The sequence below is a fragment of the Lagenorhynchus albirostris genome, chromosome 7 (assembly GCF_949774975.1).
Source record: "Lagenorhynchus albirostris chromosome 7, mLagAlb1.1, whole genome shotgun sequence".
Lineage (NCBI taxonomy): Eukaryota > Metazoa > Chordata > Mammalia > Artiodactyla > Delphinidae > Lagenorhynchus > Lagenorhynchus albirostris.
In genome coordinates this window covers 96,829,492-96,837,791 of record NC_083101.1, presented here as the reverse complement: position 1 = coordinate 96,837,791, position 8,300 = coordinate 96,829,492, and the positions used below count along the sequence as shown (strand labels likewise).

The 8,300-nt window shown below is 46.3% G+C and overlaps 1 pseudogene; it reads right to left on the bottom strand.

The window, feature by feature from the left end:
- Positions 1-4,958: 4,958 nt before the first annotated feature.
- On the bottom strand, positions 4,959-7,993 carry LOC132522683 (nonsense-mediated mRNA decay factor SMG5-like; annotated as a pseudogene).
- Between the last annotated feature and the right edge of the window lie 307 nt (positions 7,994-8,300).

The window sequence follows — 8,300 nt, the reverse complement described above, 5'->3', positions numbered from 1 at the left end:
ACTGTTATTATTTGATATTGAGCTGTATGAGTTTCTTATATATATTAGAATTAACCCCTTATTAGATGTGGCTTGCAAATATTTGCACCCATTCTCTCAGTTGCCTTTCATTTTCTTATTTCCTTTGTTGTGTGTAGAAGCTGTGCAGAAGTTTGATGTAGTTCCACTTGTTTATTTTGGCTATTGTCTTTGTCCTTTGGTGTTGTACACATAAAATCATGGCCAAGACCAATCTCAAGAAGCTTTTCCCTGTATTTTCTCTGAGGAGTTTTATGGTTTCAGGTCTTACATTTAAGTCTTAATCCATTTGAAGTTAATTTTTGAGTGATTTAAGAAAAGGATCCAGTGTCATTATTTTGCATGCAAATAGCCACTTTTTCAAATACTATGTACTGAAGAGACTATCTTTTCCCCATTATATATTCACAGTTCCCTTCTCAAATATTAGTAAGCCATATACACATGAGATTTTTTCCTGTTTTCTCAATTCTGTTTCATTATCTACATGTGCATTTTTATGTCAGTACCATTCTGTTTTGATTAGTATTGCATTTTAATAGAGTTTGAAATCAGAAAGTGTGAAGCCTCCAGCTTTTTAAAAATTATTTCTCTGGATTACTTTGTCTATTGGGGGTCTGCTGTGGTTCCAGATTAATTTTAGCAATTTTATATTTCTGTGAAAAATGTAATTGACTCTTTGATAGGGGTTGCACTGAATCTATAGATGCCTTTGTACTGTAGGGACAGTATAACAATAACAATTCTTAGGAATGGATAAAGAAGATGGGGCACATATATACAATGGAATATTACTCAGCCATAAAAAGAAATGAAATTGAGTTATTTGTAGTGAGGTGGATGGACCTAGAGCCTGACATACACAGTGAAGTAAGTCAGAAAGAGAAAAACAAATACCGTATGCTAACACATATATATGGAATCTAAAAAAAAAAAAAAGGTTCTGAAGAACCTAGGGATAAAGACGCAGACATAGAGCATGGACTTGAGGACATTGGGAGGGGGAAGGGTAAGTTGGGACGAAGTGAGAGAGTGACATGGACTTATAAATGCTACCAAATGTAAAATAGATAGCTAGTGCGAAGCAGATGCATAGTGCAGGGAGATCAGCTCGGTGCTTTGTGACCATCTAGAGAGGTGGGATAGGGAGGGTGGGGGGGGGAGACGCAAGAGGGAGGAGATATGGGGATATATGTATATGTATAGCTGATTCACTTTGTTATAAAGCAGAAACTAACACACCATTGTAAAGCAATTATACTCCAATAAAAATGTTAAAAAACCAATTCTTCCAATACATGAATGTATCTTTCTGTTTATTTATGACTTCTTCAGTTTCTTTCATCAAAGTCTTATAGTTCTCAGTGTACAGATTTTTGCCACCTTGGTTAAGTTTATTCCTAAGTATATTATTATTTTTGATGCTACTGTAATGGGATTATTTTCTTTATTTCTTTTTCAGATAGTTTTTTCCTAGTGTAATGAAATGCAGCTACATTGTTTTCTATATTCTGTATCTTGTTACTTCATTAAATTTGTTTATTAGTTCTAAATGTTTTTTGCATAGGAGTATTTAGGATATTCTACATATATAATAATATGTCATCTGCAAAAGCCAATTTTACTTCTTCCCTTCCAGTTTGGATGCCTGTTCCTTCTTTTTCTCTTCTAATTGCTCTGGCCAGAACTACCAATACATTGTTGAGAGGACAGGTGAAAGTGGCATCCTTCTCTTTTCCAGGGGAAAAGATTTCAAACTTTTTCTGTGGAGTAAGATGTTAGCAGTGGGTTTGTCATATATGACCTTTATTATTTTGTGGGATATTCCTTCTATGTCCACTTGTTGAGAGTTTTTATCATGAAATAATTTTTAATTTTGTCCAATTCTTTTTCTGAATTTATTGAGATGATAATATGATTTTTAACTTTCCATTAAAGTGGTGTATCACATTTATTAATTTGTATATTTTGTACCTTCCTTGCATCCAGGGATAAATCTCACTTTATCAGGGTGCGTGTTCCTTTTATTGTGTGACTGATTTGGATTACTAGTATTTTGTTGATGATTTGCATCTATATTCATCAGGAATATTGGTTTGTGGTTTTTGTTTCTAGCCATGTCCTTATCAGGTTTTGGAAGCAGGGTAATTCTGACCTCAAAAAAAATGAGTTTGGGAATGTTTTCTCCTCTACAATATTTTGGAAGAATTTGGAAAGACTGGCACTACTTCTTCTTTAAATGCTTTGTAGAATTCACCTGGAAAGCCATCTACTCCCGTTGCAGAGCACAGGCTCCGGACACGCAGGCCCAGCGGCCATGGCTCACGGGCCCAGGCGCTCCGCGGCATGTGGGATCTTCCCGGACCGGGGTTCGAAACCGTGTCCCCTGCATTGGCAGGCGGACTCCCAACCACCGCACTACCAGGGAAGCCCGGGAGGTTTTTGAATAGTGAGTCATTCTCATTACTCATTATAGGTCTGGTCAAATTTTCTCTTTCATCCTAATTCAGTCTTGGTAGCTTGTATGTTTCTTGGAATTTATCCATTTCTTCTAGGTAATCCTATTTATTAGCATATAAATGCCTATAGTAGTCTCCTATAATCCTTTGTATTTCTGTGGTGTCAGTTACAAAGTCTGCTCTTATTCCTGGTGTTAGTTTAGCTGAAGTTTTGTTGATTTTCCTTATTTTTTTTAAACTAGCTCTTCATTTGTTGATTTGTCTATTGTTTATCTGATTTTCACTTATTTTTGCTCTGATCTTTGTAATTTTCTTCTGCTAAACTTGGGTTTGAGTGTTTTCTTTTTTCTAATTCCTTGAGGTAAAAAGTTACATTGTTTACTTGAGATCTCTTTTTATCCTTAATGTAGGCATTTTTCACTATAAACTTCTCTGTTAGGAGCACTTTTGCTGAATTTCATTAGTTTTGCCTTGTTGTATTTCTATTTTTATGTATGTCAGAGTGTTTTTTACATCTCTTTTTATTATTTTTTGATCCATTGGTTATTCAGGAGTATGTGTTTTAAAAATTTATACATATGTGCACATTTCCAGGTTTCCTCCTATTATTGATCTCTAGTTTCATATCATTGTGGTAAAAAAAAATAGTACTTAACATGATTTAAATATTTTAATTTTGCTAAGACTTGCTTTGTAACCTATCATATGCTTTTTCCTGGAGAACATTTCATGTATCCTTGAGAAAATGTCTATTCTGTCGGTGCTGGAATGAATGCTCTGTGTATACCTGTTAGGTCCATTTAGTCTAAGTAGAGCATAAGTATGCTCTTTCTTTATTGATTTTCTGTATGGATCATATATCTGTTGTCGAAAATGCGGTAATGAAATTCATACTATTATTGTATTGCTGTCCAATTTCTCCCTTCAGATCTGTTAGTATTGACTTAATATATTTAGGTGTGCCAATGTCAGTTGTATAAAATTTACAAGTGTTAAATCCCTTGCTGAATTGACCCTTCAATATTACATAATGACTTTCTGTGTCTCATGTTAAATTTTAGGCATAAAGTCTATTTTTTCTGTTATATAAGTATAGCTACCCTTGCTCATTTTTGTTTTTGTGGTTTTGTTTTTGTTTTTGTTTTAGGTTTCAGGTGGGGGTGGGTCTTTATTCAGTGATGCTTTAGTCTCAGTCTCTGCCAGGGACTGGAAATGGGGGTGATCACACTGCCCCCAGGTTGTCCCAGACTTACCGTCTCAGAGGAAAGAGGCAGGATGCCTGCTGTCCTCTGAGAACAGCCTGGGAAGCTAGGCTAGCACTGGGGCTGGGGGGAACAGCAGAGCTGAGATCCCCACCTTCAACCCCCAGTCCGAGCTCTATGTGCAGCCTGAGGGGGAGGGGCTGAGGCAATCCTGGCCAAAGCCTCCCACACACAGCCCTGCTCTTGCTGTTCCACTCATGATCTCTACTCCCACATTCACCTCGACGCTCCAAAAGCTAGACCCGTGCTCAGTTCCTCCAGGCCTTTAGTCCTGGGGAAGGACAAAAGTAGGGAAGCCTATCAGGGCAGAGGGCCCCCGGCCAGGCAGCTTCAAGGGATGTCTCCTTTCTGCTGCCCATCGGAACATAGGCCCCTCCCTAGAGAGTAAGGGAGGTGATGGCCTCAAACATCGCCCCCCCTCCTCTTACTGGCATCCCACTCTGTCCCAGCACAGCAGCCCAGAGCACAAAGCGCAGTGACCATGGGGCTGGTGGGCACAGGAGCCCTCACTGGCATACAGGCCTGACTGCGTGAAGCTGTCATGGGCCTGCTCCCTGCACTGGAAGCCAGATGAAGGGAGACAGAAACGAGAAGTGGGGTAGTGGATGTGCAGCCCCTGCAGCAAGATGGATCTAAGCTCTGCCCTACTATTGGTGCAGGCAGCTCCAGGCCCCTCTTTCTTAAGAGTCCCCAAGGCTCCAGAGCTGCCCAGTTTTTGCAAAGGGAGATGAGAGGGGGATGGGTGGGCCTCGAGGAGAGGAAGGGTCTGCAGAGAACCACCCAGACATCTGGTGTTACCCAACTCTACCCACAAGGCCAGAGGGCCCAAACTCCTGGCACCAACCACCCTATGCCTTGGGTGAGGAAGAAGGGCCCCTTCTTCTGTCCCTTCCCCCCAGCAGTCCAGGAACTACTCCAATGAAACGAAGACACCCGTGCCTACCACCTGCCCCTGGGGAAAGCAGGGGGGCTGAGGCAGGAAGGCTGGCTAGGGGCCCACAGGCCTCTCCTGCTCCAAGCACTTTCCTTGCTTTCCTGACATTATCTTGGAAACAGGGGGACCCCCGCCCTCCCAGCTGGCTCCTGGGCCCTTCTTGCAGCCTGTGTGCAGCTGGGCTTCCTTCCTGTGTACAATGCGTGAGTCTGCGTGTGGTGGGGTGACTACAGGTGGTGGTCCTGGCTGCCAGGGAGGGCGGGAGAGATGTGGAGTCAGCCCACTGCAGGGCCTGGGGGTCGGTCTCAGCCAATCTCCTTCCACTGCTTGTAGAAGTCCAGAACATTCTTAATATCCACACTGGCATGTGCAGTGGCCTGCAAGGCTGCCTGCATAGGGCCTGAGAGCATGCTGGGGTTGTCCAGTGGAAGGCCTGTGATGATGGTCACCATGCCACTCGGGTCCTCCTCACCTGCCCTCTGGGCTAGAGTCAGCTGTTTGCAGCTGTCCAGGATCTTATAGAGCACCGAGGCATCTGCATCCTGCCTCTTCAGCTTATGCCACTTGAAGCTCTTCCCCACCTCTTTCTGGCAGCCAATGTTCCTGTTCCCTTTTTTAAACTCTGCCTCCAGGTATTGGATTCCATCCTGGGCCCCTGGGTGTTCCTTCTTCAGCAAATCTAGGCCATCGATCACTGTCATTGGGATGATGACAATGAAGAGGCCACTGGTGGCCAGCTGGCGGATGATAGGGTGGTGGTGGCAGAGGGCTTGGGTGTTGGGGACGAGGAAGGGAGACATTGCTGACTGGGCCTTGGGCTGCTGCAGGCTCCCTTCCAGCTGAGAGACCTCAAGCTGAAGTCATAGCTGGGCCATGTCTCTCATTAGCCCATTCCGCTGAGCTTCCTCCTGTGCCATGAGGAACTGGGCCCGGGCCTGCTGCAGCAGGCTCTCTTGCTCAGACTGGGAGATGCTGACAAAGATGCTGATCTCTGGGTTGAACAGTAGGATGCTGCCATGCAGGCGGGCAATGAAGTGGCCAAAGCTGTGGATGCAGCAGATGTGCACAACTGTCTCCTCTAAGCTGCTGAGCAAGAGCTGATCCGTGTCAAAGTAAAAGCATCTGAGCAGCCTGGAGGGGAGGCAGATTGCGAAGTGCCATGTCCTCTGGGAGCAGCAGGCTAGACGGGAGGTCAGGCAGTTCACAACCTTCAAGAAGATCCTGGACCTTGGGACACAGGACCAGGCCAGACTCTTGGAGTTCTCCAGCAGCTGGCAACAGATTCAGCAACACAGACAGGCAGTTCCACAGACTTAGAGAGCTCTACGCACATACAATGATGAGGCTGCGGTTGGTTTGCAGCCAGTCCAGGAAGACTTTCACAGCAGGAAGCTGGCCTTTGGCCATGAGGACTTGCAGCTTCTCCTGGATGCTGCGCTCATTCCAACAGGCGCGCCCACTGTTGGACTCACTTCCCTCCGACTCACAGCCCTCTTCAGAGGCTGGCTCTGAGGGCTTGTCCACATCCCCTCTGACACAGGGCCTGGGGCTGGCCAATGTGGGAGCTTCGGTGGTGGGCTGGAGGAGCAGGTTGCTGAAGGTGGGGGCCAGTTGGAAGCAGCGTTTAGTCTGCAACATCTGGGTGGACATCGCTTGTAGATTGCTGGCAATGCTGGCCTTGCTGGGGTCCAGTGGGCCATTGAAGGATTCAGGAGCCTCTGACCTGGCCCAAGGTGGCTCCAGGGCTGGGGACCATGTCCCTTCCTCATCCTCCTTATCTTCCAGGTCTGATCTGGACTCTTGGCTCTTCATTTCTGAATCTGTCTTGGCATCAAAGGCTGTTCCCCCACCTTCAAGACTCTTGTCAGAGCCACTGTCTGAGCCCTCGCTGGCCTGGACTGAGTCATGGCTCAAGTCCTAGTCAAAGCCTTCACTCATGTCACTGTCATCACCAGCTGTGGGTGGGCGGCAGAGGCAGGAGAGGTGGGAGAACTTCTGGTTCTTTCTGGCTTCGCCCTCTTGAGGTGCTGCAGGAAGAGGCTCAAGACCCTCCTTCTCCAAGGGTCCCTTGGACTCTGGTTCATATGTGCCATCGCTCTGGAATGCCGGGACAGGAGTCTCGCCCTCTTCCAGCTCAGCTTGCCGCCCTATGTGGACATGACTGACGAGGTGGGAGAAGAGGGCCAGGGTGAAGGCAATAGCTGCACTTTACTGCTTGGATCTGCTCTCTTCAAGCTGTGCACACACATAGGCAGATGACGACCATTTGAAAGATGAGAAGGTCTGGGAGGAAATCATATCCACTCTCATCCTCACTGGCCAGGCTGAGGTTGGGTGGGGAGGGCAGGTAGAAGAGACAGAGGCTGAAGTCCTTCAGGACTGACTGGCAAAGTGACATCAGCTTTGAGTCCAGGGAGCTACTTTTGGGCTGCAGGAGGCTTTGCAGATACATAAAGTTCACCAGCAACCTCTTAATATCCTTACATCGCTTCTTGTTGGGAGAGCGTTTCCTAGTCTCGCACTTCTTCAGCTGTGGTACATTTTGGCTGCCTTGTCACACAGCCGCTTGAGATTCCCATAGGCCCCCTCAAAGGACACTTCCAACTAGATGCAGCACAGGTAGCAATACATGGCTTCCACATTATAGTACTTGCTGCCTGCAAGGGTGCCCAGCTGGTTGAAGGCAATCCAATCTGGGGAGCCACTGACAGGGCTTGGTAGTAAAATCTCTCAGCTAGCAGCTCAGAGTTTGTGCCAGCTAATTCATTCTGATATCATGACAAATCCCCCAGGTACACTAGCCATTGGTGGCATGCCGTCTGTGCTCAATCCATCTACTCCCCTGAGGCAGACACTGGCTTCCTGCATCCTATGAGGGGGTTGGTGACATGGGTCCAGTCGACGCAGCATTGCAGTTCTAGCTGGTAGTGGGACTGGATATAAAGAAGGAGATGCTGGTAGAAGCCAATCCCAGCGACCAGGTGTGTCCTGTAGGCACATTCTAAGGTGCTCCGGCTGTGGATATGCTTTTTGTTAGACTTGATGAGCTGGATAACTTCGTAGCATACCTTTCTCCACAGCAGCTCCTTAGCCTTCCTCCCATAGTCCACCGGGTGCTTGATGCAGAGGTCACGCAGCTTGCTCCTCGGGCTAATGTTCTCTGGTTTGAACACTTCTTGATAAGCAGTTTTGTTGCAAAGGATGAGGTCAAGTCGATGCACAGCCTTTACCACAGCCCGGATAAAGCTGCTTAGTGTTGGGGACCTTTGCTTCGCGGGCTCGCTGCTCTCCCATTTGGCGGGGGGTGAGCCTTGGCTCATGGTGCCTGGGCCCGAGGATGGCTCCCGGTCACAGGCCCCCGCTACACCTACCACTATCTCCACCACTGCCGTCTTTCTGGCCGCGGCAGCAGCCGGCCCTGCTCCGCTGCCATCGAAGGGAGATGGCTGCCCGCGACTGCCTACCCTTGCTCATTTTTGGTTTTCATTTTTATGGAATATATTTTTTCCATCTCCTCATTTTTATTTGTCATGAAAGCTGAAAAAAAATCTCTTTAGGTGGAATACAGTTAGTCTTTTTAAAAATTCGTTCAATCACTCTGTCCTTTAATTGGAAATGTTAATCTAT